The 22,337-nt window shown below is 44.9% G+C and overlaps 1 long non-coding RNA gene across 5 annotated transcripts in view; it reads left to right on the top strand.

Annotated features, from left to right (window-relative positions):
- LOC111174814 (uncharacterized) overlaps nt 1-22,337 on the top strand; it is an 80,651-nt gene that overhangs the window by 34,692 nt on the left and 23,622 nt on the right. Inside the window, exons 3-6 of one of the 5 annotated variants that reach the window (XR_002644563.2) lie at nt 634-5,764; nt 10,625-11,087; nt 11,265-11,315; nt 12,052-22,318. This is a non-coding gene — a long non-coding RNA (uncharacterized LOC111174814). Of the gene's footprint in view, nt 1-633; nt 5,765-10,624; nt 22,319-22,337 lie in introns of all 5 variants that reach the window. The other 4 variants (XR_016395302.1, XR_016395301.1, XR_016395300.1 and 1 more) reach the window with 4 other exon arrangements.

Below are 22,337 nucleotides of genomic sequence, written 5' to 3'. Positions count from 1 at the left end.
CCTCTGTGAATCAGACACTCAACACAATCAAATTTGTCTATATGTTATTGATAACTACATTTTTCCCCCTGTAGTGTTGTTTCATTCTTAAAATACTTGATCCAGTTTTGGGCATCTGCTTATATTTTGTGACAGACACAGAGGTAACATCCTCTTATCACCATATCTCTTGCCAGGTAATAATCACTTCAGGTTTCCTCCAGGACTAGTACGCCAAGATCAGACAAGGAAGAATTCTCACTTAGGGACTTCCCTGGTGGCACAGTGGTTAAGAATCTGCCTGCCAATGCAGTGGACATGGGTTCGAGCCCTGGTCCGGGAAGATCCCACATACCGCGGAGCAACTAACCCCGGGCGCCACAACTACTGAGCCTGCCCTCTAAAGCCCGCGAGCCACAACTAGAGAAAGCCCACGCGCAGCAACGAAGACCCAACACAGCCAAAAATAAATGAATAACTAAATTAAATATATGATCGCCTTAAAAAAAAAAAGAATTCTCACTTGGAGAAAGTGAGGTGATCACCCATCTCAAATAGGAAAGCTGTTATTTACTCCAGAATGGCAAAGGCACAAGAACTCTCTTTTCTTTGCTTTTCCTTTCCTTACTTCTCTTTTACTTTATTTGGTTTCAGGTGGAGCAATGGCTTATGGAATGACAAAGTTTGGGACTCACTCACTTAACTGAAGATACCCCAGCCTAGAAGAAGGACGAGGAGAAAAGGCAATGGCCCCAAAGGTGCAGAAAGCCCAAAGAAAGCTTCCAAGTACTGTTCTTGCCTTCTTTTTCTTTTGATCCTCTCTCCCCATAGGGTGGCTTTTTTTTTTTTTTGAAGCACACTTTTCCAAGTTGTTACATTAACAAATTTGCACTGATTTCTTTATCCTTGTCATCTAAAGACCACCTTGTTGGCGAATGGTGAACTTTTCCTTTATGCCAGGTCTGCTGCACTGTCTAATGTCACAAGTGTCTGCTCACATTAGCTCCCGGAGACTGGAGGAGATTCTGCATAGTGCCTTTCCAGCAAGTTGATTTGACAGAATGAGTCCCCATGCTAGCTCATGGCACTTATCAGTTAGTCAACTTTCCTCGGGGAGGAGAATTTAGAGTGCACCATATTCAGTTTCCAAATCAACTGCTGTCCCCTCAGGAAGCTGTGTGTTGCATTATTAAAAGAGATGCCTTCAACTACAGCACCATACTTAAACATTCATCCACATTAAAAAAAAAAAGAAGAAGAAGCAGGAATGAGGCAGGCAGCACCACAATTCCCCACACTTTTCACTGTTAACTCTTTCTCCCCAGGTTTTAAGTCTCCCTCTTTGAACAGTCCTGTAACTTTTATTGGTGAGCATGAACAGTGTGATTTTGTGACTGTTACCTTTACATAAAGTGGGGGTGTTTTTGCATTACTTAGGCTGGCTATAATCCCTGAGCTCCAATAGCAAAGTTAAATCCAAAAATCTAGCTGCCGGAAACGGCAACAACTTAGATTTATCTGTTACCTACCTCTCCCACGAGTTCAAATGAAAAGCAGGAATTAGTTCTGAGTTGAAGATGAACAGATTCGAAGCTCACACTTTCATAATTATAACTTCAGATATTTCTAATTTTTTAAAACAACAAAATTTGTGGCCAGTTTATCTTTATCGTTCCAAAAGAGAAATCGACAAGATTGCTGGAGAAAAGGAGGGATCCTTTTTAAAGCTGCACGTTGCTATAAATATGAAAATGGATTAAACTCTGCTTCCAATTTCCAAACTTGTGTACTTCAATGAATATTAAATGACAGGACCCTATCATCATCATGACTTATTTACTCACCAGAGTTTTTATCAAAAAGGGACTGGAATTGCCCGTGGAGCCTGAAAGTCTCCTGTAATTGCGTTTAGAGTGGTAAATCCACTAAGCAGGCCACGGCCCCAGAGACACCCCTGAAACCCACCTGTCAGCTGGTGTTAGATCACAACTCAAACAAGGCATGGCTGCCTGCTCCTGCGAAATGCTGATGTGGCCCAAAACAAAAAAAAGAGAAGTCATTTCCCCAGGGATGAGGGAGGACTGGGGGCAAATCATGGGGGTTGGGAGGGCAAGAGAAAATCTCTCATCTAACAGCTGCCTGATGTCAGCTGGAATCATGATCTGAAACTCAGCTTGGGAGGGGAACTGGCCAGGGCCTCATTCGGTAAGGTGTCATTTCTTTATTTCAACATCCGTTAGGTAGGAGCGTAATGGAGTGGACAAGAAGCTTTTTCATCACGGATGAGCCATAGAAAACAAAGCCCAGAGTTTCAGTGAGGATAGAGATACAACAGGCTTAGGACTGATGCAGAAAATTTCACATCCGAAAATGGAGGAAACTGTCCAGCTGAGAGCGGCTGGACCAGTCAGGGATGGGAGCAGGAACATTTTAAGCCAAAGGACTATCATTCAGCCAATAAATGTTTGTTTACTAGTGCTAATTACTGTATCAGTTGCTGAATATATCAAAAGAAATAAGACTCGGAGTTCACGGGTTTTTGAGCACGAGCCACCCTGTTCTTCTTGCTTGGCCCTGCAATAAACCTTTCTCTGCTCCAAACTCTGACAAAAATAAATAAGTAATTAAATAAATAAGACATAGTCCTTGCTCTGGAGGAACTTAAAATGTAGTTGGGGAGACATGCAGATAAGTCAACTATTACAATACAGCGTCTGTCAAGGGCTATGAGAGCAAAAATATGTGCCTGAAACAATAAGTAAGGAGAAGGTGACATTTAAGCTGGGTTTTTCAGAATAAGTAAGGTTTAGCCAGGCAAAGGAGAATAGGGTGTGTGGGGATGGCAGTACGAGTAAGAAGCTCTTGCTGTATGGAGGAGATACATGATCAAAAGGATCAGAGTGATAGTCTTATAGGGCTCCCAGAGGCTCGATGTGACTGGATCATCTCTCAGGACTAACAGATTAGATGCTGAGAGAGATGGGACTAGAGAGGGGGAGAGAGAAGCCAAAAGATCAAGGAGTTTTGTCAGCCTGGCTAATAAGTTTATCCTGAAAGCCATGGGGAGCAATGGAATGAAAGAATTTTAAGCAGGGGAGTGGTGTGGTCAGGTTTACCTTTTAGAAAGACTAGTTTACCTGTTGTGCACAGCACGTATTAGAAGGGGCAAGGCTGGAAATAGGAAGGCCATGAAGGAAGCCATACAGAAGTATCTGAGAGAGGGGGTGATGGCCCACACCAGGGAAAGCGCAGTGGAGGGGGAGGGGACAGATTGAGAAATACTGTAGAAAAGAATCAGCAGTATTTGGAAGACAATTCAAAATGGGAAAAGAGGGAGGTATTCAGGATGGCTTCAAGGCTTCTGGCTTCGGTTTAGGGTTGCTAGATTCATCAAATAAAAATGCATGCAATATTGGGACATATTGATACCAAAAATATAACTCCTTGTTTATTTTTTTTTTGGCTGTACCACAAGGCTTGTAGGATCTTAGTTCTCCAACCAGGGATTGAACCTGCACCCTCAGCAGTGAAAGCTTGGAGTCCTAACCACTGGACCACCACGGAATTCCCAAATGATTCCTTGTTTAACTGAAATGTAAATTTAACTGGGAATCCTTTATTTAATCTGGCAAACCTACTTAGGTGACTGGATAAATGTTGGGTCATTTATCAAGCTGGGGATTAGAGGAGGAGACATAGACATGGGAGAGGGGGCCAAGAAGATGAGGAGTTTACTTCTATTTATATTGAGTTTCAGATATCCAAGGGATATATCTGACTTCTGATTAACCCCCAATACCTTTCTGCCCTTCTTCTGCAAAGATAGTGTTAGCTGGCACATGGCCACTCAGCTAAAGACTTTACTTCCCATCTTCCCTTGCAGAGATCGGCCATGTGACCACACTCTGGCCAATAGGATGTGAGAAAAAGTGATGTGTGTCTTTTTTTTTTAAGATAATGCATATAATTTGTAATTTTATTTTATTTTTTAAATTAATTTTTATTGGAGTATAGTTGATTTACAATGTCGTGTTAGTTTCTGCTGTACAGCAAAGTGAATCAGTTATACGTATATCCACTCTTTTTTATTTTATTTTTTAAATAAATAAATTTATTTATTTATTTATTTTTGGCTGTGTTGGCTCTTCGTTGCTGCACGCGGGCTTTCTCTAGTTGCAGCGAGTGGGGCCTATTCTTCATTGCAGTGAGTGGGCTTCTCATTGTGGTAACTTCTCTTTGTTGCAGAGCAAGGACTCTAGGCGCGTGGGCTTCAGTAGTTGTGGCACGTGGGCTCAGTAGTTGTGGCTCACAGGTTCTGGAGCACAGGCTCAGTAGTTGTGGCGCCTAGGCTTAGTTGCTCCACGGCCTGTGGGATCTTCCCGGACCAGGGCTCAAACCCATGTCCCCTGCGTTGGCAGGCAGATTCTTAACCACTGCGCCACCAGAGAAGTCCAAGAAGTGATGCGTGTCTTAGAAGGATTGGGCATGAATTCTCTGGACTCTTCTCCTTTCCTCTGGCTGAAAGATAACCAAAACTGAAATAGCCACCTTGGACTCCGAGATGAAAAGCATATGTTGAGGATGACAGAGCCATCTAACTTGCCCTGGGCCATCTACCACATGGGAGAGAAATAAACTTAGCCTGCACCTTAATTACCAAGAGGAAATGTCCAATGAGCAGCTGGAAATACAGGTCTGCAGCTTAGAGAGAGGTGTGCGCTAGGGAGGAGGAATTCGAGTGACTAGTACACAGGCACTGAATGAGGCTTTGGGTTAGATTTCCTAGAGGAAAAGTGTGGTGTGAGAGGAACTAAGCACAAGAAAGTCAAATGCTATCTTTTTTCTTTTGACGTGTTTTTTTTTTTGGAGACGTGACTTTAAATTTACCCTCAAGTTAATAGAGATCTTCCAGGATTACTAGCATGGATGTTTGAGAATTTTGTTTTCATTTCCAAAGCTTTTCCACTCTATCTAGCCATGCATTAATATTCAGTACTGCTGAATTTGTTTGTATTTGGATTTATATTTCAGCACTGTCTGGGAAGGGGTAAGTTATCATGTTCTGTGAGTATTTGGACACTTAACACACGTCCTGGTGGCTGTGCTAGTGTCTGTGGTAGGGTCAGTATACATGTGTGTAGTTTGTGCCTTGGATGTGTCAGCACACGTGTTCATGTGTTCCTCTGTGTTCTCGCTTGTTGATATGCCCTAAAGACATCTTTGCTTGTTTGTCTGTGGGAGGTGCTGGTTATATTGGCTAAGTTAGTAGCCAGTCCCCAGCACTGCCAAGATAAAGCGTTTTATTAGATTCTTCTCACATGGAAGTCTTTTGTCCATTTTGGAGACTGTAGAATATTTTTTTAAAAGATTATTTCAGTTGCCTTTTTTAAAAAATAGACTTTATCTTTTAGAGCAGTTTTAAGTTCATAGCAAAATTGAATGGAAAGTACAGACATCTCCCATGTATCCCCTGCTCTCACACATGCATAAGGTCCCCCGTTATCAACATCCCCCACCAGAGTGTTATATTTGTTGCAATTGATTAATCTACATTGGCACATCATTATCACCCCAAGTCCATAGTTTACATTAAGGTTCAGTCTTGGTATTGTACATTCTGTGGGTTTGGGCAAATGTATAATAACTTGTATCCATCATTATAGTATCGTACAGTATGGCTGAACCATTTTGCATTCACACAAGCAAGGAATGAGTGTTCCTGTTGCTCCACATCCTCACCAGCATTTGATGATGTCAGTGCCTTGGGTTTTGGCCATTCTAATAGGTATGTACTGCTCTCTCATTGTTTTCAATTGTCTTTTCAAATCCAAAATGTTTGAAGGAAGAGTCTCACAAAATTCTCCATGGTTATTCCTTGCCGCTTCTGTGTAAGTCTACCTATTCTTCTCAAACCCCAAACTGAGGCTGAGTTTTACATAATATGATATGAACTTAGATCTGCACAGGGGTTAAGGACACCACAGTGTGTGTGTGTGTGTGTGTGTATTTTGGAAATTTCTAAACATACTCAAAATGAGAATAAAAAGAACCTCCATGTACCCATGACCCAGCTTCAATTATTATCAACATTTTGACAACCTTGTTTCATCTATCCCTCCCTTTTTTCCTGCTAGTGTGCTTTAAAGCAAATATTAGATAGCTGAAACATTTCAGTTTGTACCTTTCATTCAGTTTGTATCTCCAGTTGATACGACTTTTTCCATTCCACAGTGTCATTATTACCTAACAAAATTAACAACAGTTCTCAACCTCATCTAAACCCAATCTGTGTTCAAATTTCTTGATTATCCCAGACATCTTTTTAGAGTTGGTTTTTTTCAAAATCCATGTATTGCATACAGTCATGTCTTTTGGGTCTCTTTTATTCTAAAGCAGTCCACCCTCACCATTGATTTGAGGAGGAACCAGGTAATTTGTTCTGTGTAATATCTTGTGTTCTGTATTCATCCGATTGCGTTCCTGTGGAATCAGGTATGTAATATCAATGTAATACCAAGTGATATCAAGTAATATGTTCCTCTATCCTCCATATTTCCTATAAACTGGTAGTTATATCCAGGGTCTTGATTAGATTCAAGATCAATATTTTGGCACCAGTACTTCGTAGTGTGGTGCTATTACTCTGAGGCATATAGTATCTGGTTGTTTCACTTTTAATGATGCCAAGGTTGATGACTGGGTTTAAGTAGTGTCAGCCCACAAAGCTCCCATTAACCTTTCACCTGATGGTCTTAGCATCTATTGATGATTTTTACCTAGACCCATTATTTCATTTGGAGTATTAGTGATTTTTTAAAATTCTTTTTTATTAAAATGCCTCTTTTTTAAGACTTTTTTGGATGTGGACCATTTAAAGTCTTTATTGATTTTGTTACAATATTGCTTCTGTTTTATGTTTTGGTTTTTTGGCCACAAGCCATGTGGGATCTTAGCTCCCCGACCAGGGATCGAACCCACACCCCCTGCATTGGAAGGTGAAGTCTCAACCACTGGATCACCAGGGAAGTCCCTAAAAATTCTTTTATTCCTTCTGCACTTATTAGCTGGCACTCTTCTAGTTCCAGAATATTGCTGATAAAGGCAATAATGTAAGTGCCAGGGGCTCAGGGTCAAGTGAGTGTCCTGTTTTCCTGGCCTTGTTCCATATTTAAAAAGATCAGTTAACTCTCCTAACTACACTGGTGGTCAGGCCTGAATTCCAGGCTCATTTCAACTGAAGTGACCCTTTGTGTTCAGATAATGTTGAAGTCAGCAAGTATCCTAGAGATGGGTCCACCTTGTGCTCCAGGAAAAGGGGGCTCTAGGAATTGCGGGGGGGCCTCTTCCTAAGACACCAGGAGCTGAAGGCCTCTCAGAACCTGAGGCCTGACCACCAGAGACTGGCTTTGCTGGTTTGGAGAGGGCTCTCTTTAGCCTCTCCCACCCGAGTCAGGCTCAGTCTGGGGCCCTGGCTCTCCTGCTTTTCAAGGAAGCAGCAGCCATTCAACCACTGGCCCTAGGGACCAAATGTCTGAGTCTCTGGTGCTTTAACTTTCTGGTGCTTCCTCTGTGTCCTCAGATGGACTCTGGGCCCTTTTCTCCCCTGGTTTGGACACTGGGCTCCACACAGTCTTTGAGAAATAGAAACAGAGCTGATCTCCTGCCTCGTGTACCTCCATTAGCCCTTTCCCCCATCAGAAGTCTTTTGAAGAAAGCCCCGGGATGAATGGTCCTGCAGGCAGAAGGCAATTCTGGGATTAATACTCAGCTCTTAGGGACCAGGATGTGAGGGGAGACTGGGATCCATCAGGTTGTATAGACAGCTCCCTACTCAGCAGGTGAGTAAATCATACAGACCATTCTTTATTATGGAAAAAATGGCACCAACATTCATTTCTGGGGGAGATGTATTTTAAATTCTGTATAAAAATGTACCATAGTAAGAGTTCACGGTACACATTGTTGGGTTTTAAAACAATGAGACTTTTAGTCCCCTCAAGACGCTAATTTTAAAAAATATATATGTATATTCTTCAAAATAGTCACCTGCCTTTAGATGGTTACAAACCACAGAGGAAAACCTGTGTTATTCTTCAAATTCCCACCAATAACCATTTGGCTTTGCATGACTTTAAGCTGTTTCTAAAAAATCAAATCCACTCTGAAAGCACAGTGGTTTGCCTTCATGGAGGGCGGCCAAAGAATATGCTGCAGGCTGAATGCAGCCCCCAGAGCGAGGAAAGCGTTTGCCCCTGCGCTACCCATACTTGGACACTAGATGGCAGGCTTACCTTCTAGATGGAAGTAAATGGCCCTGGCAGCCCTGCTTCTGCTTCCGGCAGCCGCACCCTTGGGACAGATCCCACAGGCATTTAGTGGGCTCCCCAGGGAAGGTGTGACCAAGCCTTGGTGTGAGGTGAGGGGAAGAGGTGTCTGATTTGGGAACTCTTGCCTGCCTGTCTGCAGTTGCAATGGAATCAATGTCGGGGCCCACAGGATCCCAAAACTCATGGTTTGTGGCCATTGTGACACCCCTGCGGTGCCAACCGGGCCCTCCTCACACCTGTTTGTCCCAGGTGTGGGACTTAGAAATGTCTCCAGCTTCCCTCGGATTGGCTGAAGGTGCAAGGTCTTTCAGATGTCCCAAACCTGGGAGGTTATACTTTATGCAGGCTTCTATCAAACAGAAGCCCCTGCTGAGTGTAAGGACTGCTGAGGGCCAGGAAGGAAATGTACAAGCCTGTGCTGACCCTGGGCGAGGTCTGTGGTTTCACTAACATTCAAGACTCATGGCATTCTTTTTTTGTTATTATTTTTAATTTTCTAGATAAGTTTAGTTACCATCTGTCACCATACAAAGTTATTGCAGTATTATTAACTATAGTCCCTATGCGTACATTACATCCCTGTGACTTACTTACTTATTTATTTTTATTGAAGTATAGTTGATTTACAATATTGTGTTAGTTTCAGGTGTATAGCAAAGTGATTTGGTTATACATATATATACACACATATATGTATATATATATATTTTTTCAATTCTTTTCCACTATAGTCGATTATAAGATATTGAATATAGTTCTCTGTGCTGTACAGTAAATCCTTGTTATTTATTTATTTTGTATACGGTAGTGTGCATCTGTGAATCCTCTACTCCCAATTTATTCCTCCCGCCTTCCCCTTTGGTAACCATAAGTTTGTTTTCTATGTCCGTGAGTCTGTTTCTGTTTTGTAAGTAAGTTTATTTGTACTATTTTTTAGATTCCACATATAAGTGATGTCATATAATATTTGTCTTTCTCTGTCTGACTTACTTCACTTAGTATGATAATCTAGGTCCATCCATGTTGCTGCAAATGACATTATTTCATTCTTCTTTATGGCTGAGTAATATTCCATTGTATATACATACCACATCTTCTTTATCCATTCCTCTGTTGATGGACACTTAGGTTGCTTCCATGTCTTGGCTATTGTAAATAATGCCACTGTGAACATTGGGGTGCATGTATCTTTTTGAATTAGAGTTTTCATCTTTTCTGGATATATGCCCAGGAGTGGGATTGCTGGATCATATGGTAGTTCTATTTTTAGTTTTTTAAGGAACCTCCATACTGTTCTCCATAGTGGCTGCACCAATTTACATTCCCCCCAACTGTGTAGGAGGGTTCCCTTTTCTCCACACCCTCTCTAGCATTTATTATTTGTAGACTTTTTTTCTTTCTTTCTTTTTTTTTTTTTTTGTTGTTTGTCTTTTTGCGGTACGCGGGCCTCTCACTGTTGTGACCTCTCCCGTTGCGGAGCACAGGCTGCAGACGCGCAGGCTCAGCGACCACGGCTCACGGGCCCAGCCGCTCCGCGGCATGTGGGATCTTCCTGGACCGGGGCACGAACCCGTGTCCCCTGCATCGGCAGGCGGACTCTCAACCACTGCGCCACCAGGGAAGCCCTATTTGTAGACTTTTTGATGATGGCCATTCTGACCTGTGTGAGGTGATACCTCATTGTAGTTTTGATTTGTATTTCTCTAATAATTAGCAATGTTGAGCATCTTTTCATTGCCTGTTGGCCATCTGTATGTCTTCTCTGGAGAAATGTCTGTTTAGGTCTTCTGCCCATTTTTTGATTGGATTGTGTGGTTTTTTGTTATTGAGCTGTATGAGCTGTTTGTGTATTTTGGAAATCAATCCCTTGTCGGTTGCACCGCAAATGTTTTCTCCCAGTCCGTAGGCTGTCTTCATTTTGCTTTTGGTTTCTTTTGCTGTGCAAAAGCTTGTGAGTTTAATTAGGTACGATTAGTTTATATATTTATTTTATAACTGGAAGTTTGTACCTCTTAATCTCCTTCAGTTGCCTCATAGCATTCTTAACACTCCTTCTTTTGGTTGCTCCTGCTTTCCTCCCATCCAACCTAACCCTAAACCCAGGGTTTAGACATCATTATAAGTCCTGCTTGAGGACAAGAACCTTCACTGGTTTACTTCTGGATTCCCTGTGTCTGGCACAAGGTGAGGGCTCAGTGAATGTTTTTTAAATGAATGGTTGATCAAATGAATTAATGTTGAAACTGAATAATCATTTAGTTTAACCTCCTAATTCTGAAAAGGGTCCCAAATGAATGGAAATGTATTATATTTTCTAGATTGCCTGTTGAGATTCCACCCCAGGATCTGAACTTGGGATATGCCTGAACCTTTCCACGCTGCAACTTGAGACAGTTCTTTTTGCTGTGACCTCAGTGCAAGTTGATTATGGGATTGGGGAGTAATATTTTTATGGGCTGAATTCTGTCCCCCCCAGAATTCATATGTTGAAGGTCTAGCCCCCAGAACCTCAGAATGTGGCTGTATTTGGAGATAAGGCCTTTAAAAAGGTGATTACAGTAAAATGAAACTGTTAGGATGGGCCCTAATCCAATCTGACTGGTGTCCTTACAAGAGGAGGAGATCTGGACACACAGAGAGACACCAGGGGTGCATGCACAGAGTAAAGGCTGCAGGAAGAGGCAGCAAAAGGGCAGCTGGTTGTGTGCAAACCGAGCAGAGAGGCCTCAGAGGAAACCTAACATGCTGACACCTTGATCTTGGACTTCTGCCTTCAAAATGGTGAGCAAATAAATATCTGTTGTGTAAGTCACCCAGTCTAGGGTATTTTGTTATGGCAGCCCTAGCAAACTAATATAAAGTGATATGATGTGATATGATATGATATGATATGATATATGATATATGGTTATAATGTAACAAAACATATGATACATCATGTTTTGCCCCTTTTGTCAGCATGTCCAGTGTCTAAATGACTCATCTAACTGCTGTTCGATATAACATCAGGTAGGTGAGGTTTTCACCCTACCTCTGGCCCCTGGCTCTTACCTGGCAGGCAGGAGGGCTGAAAGACACCCTAAAAAAGGAGAGATGTTCACAGCATGGGGGGCCTTCCCAGGTCCTTTTTAGAAAAAATGGGCTCAAATGTGATGCAGAATAGGCTGATACAGTCCTCAGGAGAGGGGCTTCCCAAGCATCACAAAAGCCGAGCTCCCCAAAGAGGTCAGCATGGCCTCAGTGGCCCAAAGTTCGACACATCAGGATAAATCAGGTTTGTCACAGAGAAAAAGCAACAAAAGAGGCTGCTTGTTGGAGATTAGATTAGATCAGAGAAGATTTCATAACGGCTCCACATCTTGAGGATGGAGGACTTGGGAGGGCAGGAGGGAGGGCACAGGGCTGGCTGAGGACGCAGCAGAGACTCTGAAGCAAGAATCAGCTCAGTGAACAGGGAACAGCCCAGGGTCAGAGATCACTGCAGTGAAGCTGTGAAAAACAAGGCAGTGCTGTCTCCTTCCAGAGTCACGTTTAAGTGGTAGGATTTGGTCTTGTGAAAAGTGACTGAGGGTAACTTACTCTCTCTAAAGTGGAAGCTCTGGGTCAAGCTAAGGGGGAGGGGCCAGGATGGATGGAGGAAGCTAAAACTGAGACTCAGCTCTTCTGGGGCGTGGCCACTAGGACGTCTCTGGGGCGTGTCAACCCACCTTCCTTATGCTGATGGAGACCCTCTCTCTCCTCTCAGAAATGCCACTGTGAGTAGATACCACTGGAGAGGAGAGAGACACACCAGCAGGAGCACACATAGAAGGAAGATCATCATCCATAAAGGGTTTCTCCTGCCTTGGCACAGACATGCAAGAAGGGAAGTGGGGAAACGACCTTTTTCCTCTGTCCCTAATTTCCAACTTAGCCTGGCTCCGATATGGGAACTAAGACTGGACCTTGGTCCTTCCTCTGTTAGTGCCCTTGGCCTCTTGGTCCTGGACTCCAAGGATTAGCCTCCCTCTTGCCTCTGCCCACCCCTCTGTCTCACCACATTCCTCCCTCCAGGTAGCTGGTCCTGCAGCTCCAACTATGTGTCTGTGGGTCACAGAGCTGGGTGGGTGCACTTCAGTATTGGGTAACACTGGGCCCTGAAGAAAGAACCAATCATGAAGGTATCATCATCAAATAGATGACGGTATCATCAGATAAACACCCCCATTTTTCTGATGAGGTTGTTGAGACCAAAAATGGGGAAAGGATCTGCTGAAGGTCACATAGGGCTGATCAAATCTTCTAATAGATGTTACCAGAGACATGTGCCAAAGCCATGTGAGTCACTGAAAAACACATCCCATAGAGTAATAGCTCAATTCCAGTCTTTTTTTCTGCCTATGTACCAATCCAGTCTATTTTTAAAAAGTCAGTCCTTGAAGCACTATATTATCCCCCCAACCACTTTATGTCAAATAAAATTCTAACATGAAAATAGATGCACATGAAAATAGATGGAGACTGCTCCCATGAAACCACATCTGGGAGAGCGGTCACTTCTGGGCCCTGGGTTCTGTAAGACACATCAACATGGTAGATGAGGGACAGGCTGACTCTGGTCGTGAAACATCTGAGAACCAGGCCATTCAGAGGGGGAACTAGGGAAACTCAACCTGCAGAAGAAAATACTAAAGAGAACCATGACAGTGAGCTTCAATCATGAAGGATGAAGGTGGGAAGGGCAGAGGTCACATATGTATTGTTCCTTAGGGCAAAATTAGGACCTAATCCTGCTAGAAGTCAGATTTAGGTCAAGAGAAGAAAGAACTTTCCAGGCTAGAATGGGATTTTTCTTTCTCCTCAGTCCTCTTGGGAAAGCGTTGTCTTAGCTTGGGCTCCTATAACAAAATACCATAGGCTAGGTGGCTTAAACAACAAACATTTATTTCTCAGAGTTCTGGAGGCTGGAAGTCTGAGGTCAGGGTGCCAGCATGGTCAGGTTCTTGGTAAAAGCCTACTTCCTGGTTTATAGACAGCTGCCTTCTCCCTGTATCCTCACGTGGCAGGGAGAGAGAGATGGATCTCGTGTCTCTTCCTCTTTTTATAAGGGCATTAATCCCATCAAGATCCCACCCGCATGACCTCATCTAACCATAATTACCTCCCAAAGGCCCCACTTCCAAATACCATCATATTGGGGATTAGGGTTTCAACGTATGAATTTGGGAGAGACACACACGCACATTCAGTCCATGACGAGGGTCTTTGGTCAGACATGATTGATATTAACAAGAGGAGGGCTATTACCTTGTAGATGTTTCCCTCTGAGGGACCAGAAACCTCCTCAGGGACCTCAAGGAACTGAGTACTCTCCATGATGGAGCCAGCATTCTGCAGAGAAGGCAAAACTATAGGAAAAATCCAAGGAGGCCGTGGGGGAGGAGAAGAGAGGAGAGAGAAGGGGCTCCTGAGTGCTGGGTGTTGTGGTACTTCTCAAGCAATGGTATCTGGCAATTCGGCCTTGGCTGGGGGTAGGCAGGACACGGGCTCTCTGGCTATCACGAGGTTCTGGTGCTTCCTGTGTGGGGACCTGGGAGCCATTTTTCTGAGCACACAGGAGTGGAGCAAGCCCACAGTTGTGTTGTGGTTTCCTGTGTACATGACGATTGCAAACCCACAGTCGACATCACACGTGGGATATTTTTGAACAGCATGATGACAGTGGCACATTGAGGGCCCTCAGCCCTCTCCACTGGAATGGAGCAGAGAGGGACGCAGTGGCAGTAAAGGCAGGACCATTGTTGTATAAGAAACTCCAAGTATTTGCACTCTGTCGTTCTCTTCTTCCACTCGTGTAAGCTCTCTGCAGCAGAGCTGTATAGTTGTGTAGGTACACTGTACAACTGCTGAAGGCGTCATTCACAACCTGTGCAACTCTGACTGGCAGCTCTCTGTGAAGCCCGAGACCACAAGGAACCCAGGAGCCACGCCCAAACTGCCATTTCAAAAAGACCTGTCACCTTGAGAGGGGCAGCTGACCTTTTCACAAACATCGGTATGAAATTGACAGGATTCCAACCACACAGCCAGTGAAAGATGAGCGGCCCCCGGTTATCTCCCTACGGGAGATGACCTTCGGGAAAAATTACAAAGTCAGGGGTTCTCAAGTTTTCACACCAAGTTGGATATCTTTCTGTTCTTTTTTCTTTGACATCGCACAGAAGCGACTTACCAGTGGAATATGCTGATGGAAAATGTTGCATGTTTACATCCCAAAGTATAAGTTATAGGCTTAATTTTAGCCTAATGTGATTTGAAATGGGAAACCATAGTTGCAAATAGCCCTGAATGTGATTAAACTCCAGGAGGGGTTGGGAATAATGGAGACATGACAGACCACCTCACAATAGCTTGCTCCACACAACAGGCTAATGAAATTACGTACCTGACACACAGTGTATTTTCTGAAAACTGAAAATGCACTTAACATCTCTGCGGTTGATATGGCAGAGATTTTTTTTCCTATAGAGAAGAACATTACATTTTAAAATTATTTGTTATATCTTTTTAAGTTGCCAGGAAAACCTCTCTGATTTGGCAGTACAACTTCCTAGAGAACGTATGACTCTCCTGAAAAAAATCCCCCTTCCTTCTTTGTTTTAGAAGAGAAATTTGGGAAGAAGAATGATAAATTGGTCATGATGTTGGGGAGGAGAAAGGTTGATGTGGCCAGAGTCACAGGACTGGGTTTAAAATAAGAAAGAGTTATCCTGGTTTCCAGAGAAACTTGGGATGGGGATTCCTGCAATCACTGAGAGCTGAACTGTGGACATTATTTTGGTCAATCTGGAAACGTTCTCCATCTCTGGGTGGGAGGAATAGAAGGGAGTAGAGGGTGAGGGCAAGTGTTTTTTTTTTTTTTAATATATTTATTTATTTATTTTTGGCTGCGTCGGGTCTTCATTGCTGTGCACGGGCTTTCTCTAGTTGCGGCGAGCGGGGGCTACTCTTCGTTGTGGTGCACGGGCTTCTCATTGCAGTGGCTTCTCTTGCTGTGGGGCACAGGCTCTAGGTGTGCGAACTTCAGTAGTTGTGGCTCATGGGCTCTAGAGCGCAGGCCCAGTAGTTGTGGCACACAGGCTTAGTTGCTCCACGGCACGTGGGATCTTCCTGGACCAGGGCTCGAACCCGTGTCCACTGCATTGGCAGGCGGATTCTTAACCACTGCGCCACCAGGGAAGTCTCAAGTGTGTTTTGAAGACATTTTTTTTTCCTGTGAAAACACTCTTTTTTGATCCCTCTACTCCACCTCATTGATCTGCTTCCCTTTATTGCAAAACTTCTTAAAAGTTCACTAGTCCCTCTTGAAACCACTACACTTCAGGCTTTTGCCTCCACTACTTAATAAAACCACACTTGCCACTTGTCACCAAAGGCCTCCCCATAACTCAACACAATGGTCAGCTCCTAGCCCTCCTCTCACTAGGCCTATTGGCTGTTTTCAACATGACGGATCATGCTTTTCTCCTTAAAATAATTTCTTCCAGGAAACCACCCTCTCCTGGTTTTTCACCTTAAATATGTCCAAAACTAGACTCTTAATACCTACCACTGAAATTTGTTCTTTCCTCGTGCATATCAGTTAACGCTTAGGCCAAAAATCTTGCAATCATCTTTAACTCTTTTTAATATCCCACAACCAGTCCCTGGGCAATTCCCTTCAAATCTACCTTCAAAATATAACAGAATAAACCTTTGCTCACCACCTCCACTGCTGTCCCCCCGCACCCCGGTTCAAATCATCTGCCTCCCTCCCCTGGGTGATTTCAACAACCTCCAAAGTGCTTGCTGCTTCTGCTCCCCTCCCCCAACTCAGCGGCTGGTCTCAACACACCTAGCCCCTGTGAGCTTGTTAACATTAAATCAGATCCCAGGGTCCAGACTTGGGTTCTTTCTCTGTTATCCTGCTGTCCTCCTCCTTCCAAGAGGGGCGTGGTCACTTCTAGATAGGGGGACAAGGAAAGGTTTGGGGGAATTAGGACCTGAGTCGAGCCTGAATAACAAGGAGGATTTGAATGGGTAAGGGGGGGGCAGTGCACTCTGGGGAATGCCACAGGCAAGGTCCTTAAAGCAGCCAGTCTCCTGGTGCATTCAGAGATTGGAGAAGGGCCCAGGGGGGTAGACATCCAACATTCATGTTAGGGAGTGCCTGGAAAGGTTAATCTGCATCAGCTGGTGGAGGGCCTTGAATGCCGCACTCAGGAGTTTGGTCCTTATCCTGCATTTTTCCAGTAGGCTTGGGCAGATGGTGAGTGGGAGCGACTATGAAATTCACTTAGCGTAGTTATCTAGCTGCCTGCCAAGTAGACCATTTAGTCCAATTCACAGGCAGAGCTTTGTTGAGCATTGAGAAGTCACTTGCTCCGTATGAATCCAATCACCGCACCTCAAAGAGGGAACACACAGCTGCCTCTGAAAAAGCCTGCCCCACACTCTGACAACTCAATTCATGAATATGCTTTTCCAATGTCTGACACTGCTGCTTAGCAAAGATATTATGGGACAGATCCTTGATTTGACCTTTTGTATCTCTATCCATCCCACTGTGCTAAAAGCAATTACGTGCATCTTGTGTGTGTCTGCTGGAATGGGAAGTCACTTAGCCAGGGTCCTTTTCACACTCCAACTGTCCTCTCGCTCATTCCTTCCCCCTCTCACCGCAGCAGCACAGCAGGCCTCCTCCCGCTGCTCGGCAAGCTCTGAAATGGCATTAGGGGGAGGTGAGCAGGGATGTAAACAGGTGGAAACAGTTCTGTCATGGTGATTAGCATTCCCTCGACCAGGCACACCTCCAGATGTAAAAACGGGGCTACAAGGGAACAGGGAGGAGAAAGCTGGCAGTGGAGCGGGAGGCAGAGGAGGGCTGAACCCCCTGTCAAAGGGCGGCCAACCTTCTACACAAACTTCCTATGAAACAAAGCAAGCCCAGTGTCAGGGTGGAGGTAATGGTCCCTGTATAGGGATAGGTAACCCATCAGCCACCTTCTTCACCTGTATTAGATTTATGTGTGCTAGCGTCTGTGGGATTAAGTGTGTGTGCAAGTATCTACATATGCGGGTGTGAGAATGCACAGTTGTCTGTGGGTGTCTGCATGTTGTTGTGTGCTTTCCAACACCTGTGTGAATGCCTGTGTGTTATCTATGTGTATGTGCTTATAGGTCTGGATGCCCAAGAGAATGCATGCTGGTATCTGTCTATATATGTCTGAGGGTGCATATATGGAGCTTGCATGTATGCATGACTGCACGCATGGCACGGTATATTTGTCTGTGTACAGCCTGTATATGCGACATTGTTGGCCTGTATGAGAAAAGGGCTGGGTGCGGAAGAACGCCCCATCCTTCGTTTTGATGGAGCGGCTTGGCATGACCATGGAAACCACTCCAATCCTGGCCGGGAAGAGGAGCCTTATTTTGCTAAATAGCCTAAGGGTTTGGTCCTTCAGGAACTGATACCCTCGACTCAGTTCCCCAATTCCCCCAAACTCGAGCCCTGAATGTGGTTGAAAGACAGACTCAGAGCTAGGGAAGATGTCCAGGAAGACAATGCTGGAGGCAAGACCCTGGAGAAATTGGGAGGAGAAGATCGAGGATCTTTTTTCTGAGTTTTTGTATTTAAATAATTTACCTTGGAAAAGTGAGCTGGCCTCTTGGGCAGGAGGTAAATGCAGACAATAAAATAATGGTGAGTAAAGTGATCTGCTCCCAGCCCAGGCTCACCCCTGATTGAGTTGAGGCTAAACTGGAGAAGGAGAGGAAACAAAACTGGCAGGTGGGGGAAGCTCATCAGAGCTGATTTGGACCATCTCTGCTGCCTGGAAGGGCTCTCTGCTCCCAGCCCTAGGTCCAATCACCTGATGGTGCCGCCATTGACTCTGGAAACTAGGGCAGAAAGGAGAAGATTAGCAGTGCCTGCAATCAGAACTACATATTGTTATCCAAAAAGACCTCCTCAACACAGAAGATTTTACTGCAGTTGGCAGTTTCCTGCCACTCCAACTTCCAATCAGCAACGTGTGACCCGGAGTGATCTTATCACCCATTCCAGGCCACCTCTGAGCTGCTCAGATTATTCTCAAGGTAGGGAGGGGTTGATGAAACCCCAGGGTCAGGTTGTATGCTTTTAAAATCATCCAAAAGTCTCACTCAGACAGACCTTTTATGATTACTCATTGATTGCTCATGGTATGCAAGTTAAGAATAGAGATAAAAAACAAAATAAAAATTATCCATGAGGATACAACCTGGAAATAACCAACATTTAACGTTTGATGTGTATCTTCCCAGGCTTTTTTTCCCTTCTGTATGTCGCTATATCTATATATATCTACGAGCTGTTTTATAACTTATTTTTTCACTTATTAATATCTCAAATATCATTTCATGTCAATGAAAATCTACACCATCTTTTTGTAAATTTATTTATTTATTTTTACTTTTGGCTGCGTTGCATCTTCGTTGCTGCAAGTGGGCTTTCTCTAATTGCGGCGAGTGGGGGCTACTCTTCATTGCGGTGCGCGGGCTTCACATTGCGGTGGCTTCTCTTGTTGCAGAGCACAGGCTCTAGGTGTGCAGGCTTCAGTAGTTGTGGCATGCGGGCTTAGTTGCTCTGCAGCATGTGGGATCTCCCCAGACCAGGGCTTGAACCCATGTCCCCTTCATTGGCAGGCAGATTCTTAACCACTGCACCACCAGGGAAGTCCCTACGCCATCTTTTTAAATGGCTGCTAAACATCTCATTGCATGGACATACCATAATTTATTTAACCAATCTTTGTTTTTTAGATATTTAGGTTTTTCTTTTTTTTTTTAGTCCAGATTTTAAATTTTGAGATCATGGTGTCCAATGAGTTGTTTTTTTTGTAAAGTCTTTCATTGTCCCTTTGGTGGTGCTGGTAGCAAGGGTGATGTTAAAAGCAGAGAGCTTGACCCTAGGGTTTCATCACTCCCTCCCCACCTTGAGAATAATCTGAGGAGGCCCAAAGGTGACCTGGGGTGGGTGATAAAATCATGCAGGTCCCACTCTGGGGACTGGAAGCTGGAGTTGCAGGAAGCTGCTGGTCGTTATGAAATCTACAGTGTTTGGAGGGCTTTCTGGAGTGATGTGTGTGTATTATCTGACTGCAGGCACTGCTAACTTTCTCTGGGAAGCTGCCTTTCTGTCCAAGTTCCAGACACAATGGCAGCATCGCTGGGGCCCCTACAGGGAACAACTACTCTCTACCCTCTGTCCTTCCAGACAGCAGAGAGGGCCAGAACAGGGAGCAGAGACTTCCAGCAGACCTGCTCAACCTCAGCAAAGGGTTTTTTCCTATCTGCATCACTCACTCTGGTTTCTATTTCTACCTGGATCTCCTAAAAGTTTGTTTTGTCTGCTTCTGCTCCCAAATAGGAGTTCCTTACAATCAGTTCTGTTTAATCAGTTTACTCATTCATTTAGTCCATATACATTTATTGAACACCTATTATGTGCCATTCCATTGCGCGGGCACTTGGGGAGAAAAAGATAAGTAAAACACAGTCCTTGGCCTCAGATATTTCCTGAACAGAAGCAGGAAGCAAAGAGATAAAGCCTGAATCACAGCTCTCATTTTCCAGACTTAGGTGAACGCCTCCCTACTCCATAAACCCTCCCCAGGCAGGGGGCAGGTCTCCCCCATCGTGACTCCCACATCTCAGCCACCACAGCCCTGACCACAGGATGGTCCACAGTTGAGACTGAGAGCCTCTCAAGGCCAGGGGCTGGATTCTACCTACCCGGCTGTGCCCAGTGCCTGACCAGTGCTGGATACGCAGCGGAGAAAATGCTTAGTGAGTATTACATAGGAGAATGCAGTGTGGTCACCACCAACAACCAGCTTTAGCCCCACTGGATCATCATTCCAGTCATTTGCACTGATGACCAGTCCCCTCCACTCCTGCCAAGGATCTCAGCTAAGCTTGGAGGCTCTGAAGCCAGAGTGTGTGGGTTCAAATTCTTTTTTTTTTTTTTTTTTTTTTTGCGGTACGCAGGCCTCTCCCTGCTGTGGCCTCTCCCGTCGCGGAGCACAGGCCCCGGACACGCAGGCCCAGCAGCCATGGCCCACGGGCCCAGCCGCTCCGCGGCACGTGGGATCCTCCCAGACCGGGGCACGAACCCGTGTCCCCTGCATCGGCAGGCAGACTCTCAACCACTGCGCCACCAGGGAAGCCCTCTAATTCATTTTTTATACTTACGGTGTGATCCTGGGCTAGTGACCTAACAGATCCGTGCCTCAGTGTCCTCCTCTATGAAATGAGGGTAAGAATAGGACCTGCCTCGTCACCATGCGTGGTGAGGATTATATGGTTAATACTTGTAAAGCACTGAGAGCAGAGGTAGACACATTGTAAGCTCCCAATAACAGCCAGCTGTGACCATTACCATGATTCATGTTTCAGCTAAACTTGCAAGGCTTGGCTTCTTGTGATTAACTCTTTTGATTCTTTAAAAGTAGCTCTGCTCTTTCAAGTTCCTCTCCCCAGAGACCTGGACTGTGCCTCCTGGAAGCTATTAAGCATAGCTATTAAGCATAGTAATGCCCTGCATTACTGTCCTGCATCAGACAAAGTTCTTGGCCTCCCTCAAGCACATGTCTCAGGGATTAAAGGAAGGTCTCTGTCCTCCCACCTTTGTATCAATACAATGGAAATCTGACCATTGGCTCCAAGATGGCCTTTATAACTTTTCCCAGGATCTTGGAAGCCCCGCTCATGCTAGTGGGGTGTTGGTGGTCTGCAGTGATGTCTAAGCTTCTGAGGTGGGCACATAAACTCCCAGGCACAGTGGCACATTGTCTCCCATCAAAAGAAAATGACGGGGCTTCCCTGGTGGCGCAGTGGTTGAGAGTCTGCCTGCCGATGCAGGGGACACGGGTTCGTGCCCTGGTCCAGGAAGATCCCACATGCTGCGGAGCGGCTAAGCCTGTGAGCCATGGCCGCTGAGCCTGCGCGTCCGGAGCCTGTGCTCCACAACGGGAGAGGCCACAACAGTGAGAGGCCCGCGTACTGCAAAAAAAAAAAAAAAAAATGACGTGTGCTCCAAGTTGTACATCTAGGCTTGGGAATGGGTTGCATGGAATTATGCACATTCTCAGAGTCCTTTGTGATTGATCTACAGTACACTTTTTAGCAGGGGCTTGTCTGGAGTTAGGAAAACTACGTGGGGCTCAAGCAAGGCAATTCCTTGATGTGAAGGAGGGGAAGTCTGTCCCTAGTACACTCATCTGTCCAATCAATGGATTATTGATTCATTCATCGAATATTCTTTGAATGACTACTATGTACCAGGCAGTGTCTGGTGCTGGGATGGTGCCAAGTCCAACATAGAACCTGTGCCCTTGGCGCTCACAGTCAGCTGGGGATACAGGTTATAAATGATCATATTATACAGTGCATTATGTGCTACGATTCGGGAAGCACGAGGAGCTATGGGGATGCATGGCAGGGGCATCAAACCCAGACTGAGATGAGTAGGGAAGGCTTCCTTAAGGAAACAGAGTCTGAACTGAAATTTGAAGGGTGAATAGGAGTTAAGACAGCCAAAGAAGTGAGCACAGTATGTCTAAAGGCCAGAAAGCAAAAGAGAGCAGGGCATGATCAAGGGTATGAAGTTGGGTGCCACAGGATTATAGCCTTACAAAGGCAAGAGTGAAAAGAGATAAGGCTGGGGAGGCAGGTAGGGGCCAGATCCTGACGGGTATTCTGAGTCTTGTTGAGGAGCTGGACTGTGTTTCCTGCCCCCAAGCACTTATCCCATGTCCCGTTCCTCCTGATTCCCAGGTATGATGTTTGCTGATAAGGCCTAATACCCATGGGGAAGGCGGAGAAAGGGCTGCATTTTAGAAGGGACCTCAGAGGAGGAATAAAACATTTTGTCTGAGAGAATGACAACCAGTGGGATGGACAGTTTGGAAGCGAGGAACCCTGCCTAAATCCTCTTCAAGCTGCAACTTGTAAGTAGCTGCTTGCTTC

Source organism: Delphinapterus leucas, chromosome 13, assembly GCF_059928025.1.
Source record: "Delphinapterus leucas isolate spDelLeu-1000000601 "Yukka" chromosome 13, BTC_Dleu_Yukka2, whole genome shotgun sequence".
Lineage (NCBI taxonomy): Eukaryota > Metazoa > Chordata > Mammalia > Artiodactyla > Monodontidae > Delphinapterus > Delphinapterus leucas.
This window is presented reverse-complemented; position numbering and strand designations above follow the sequence as displayed.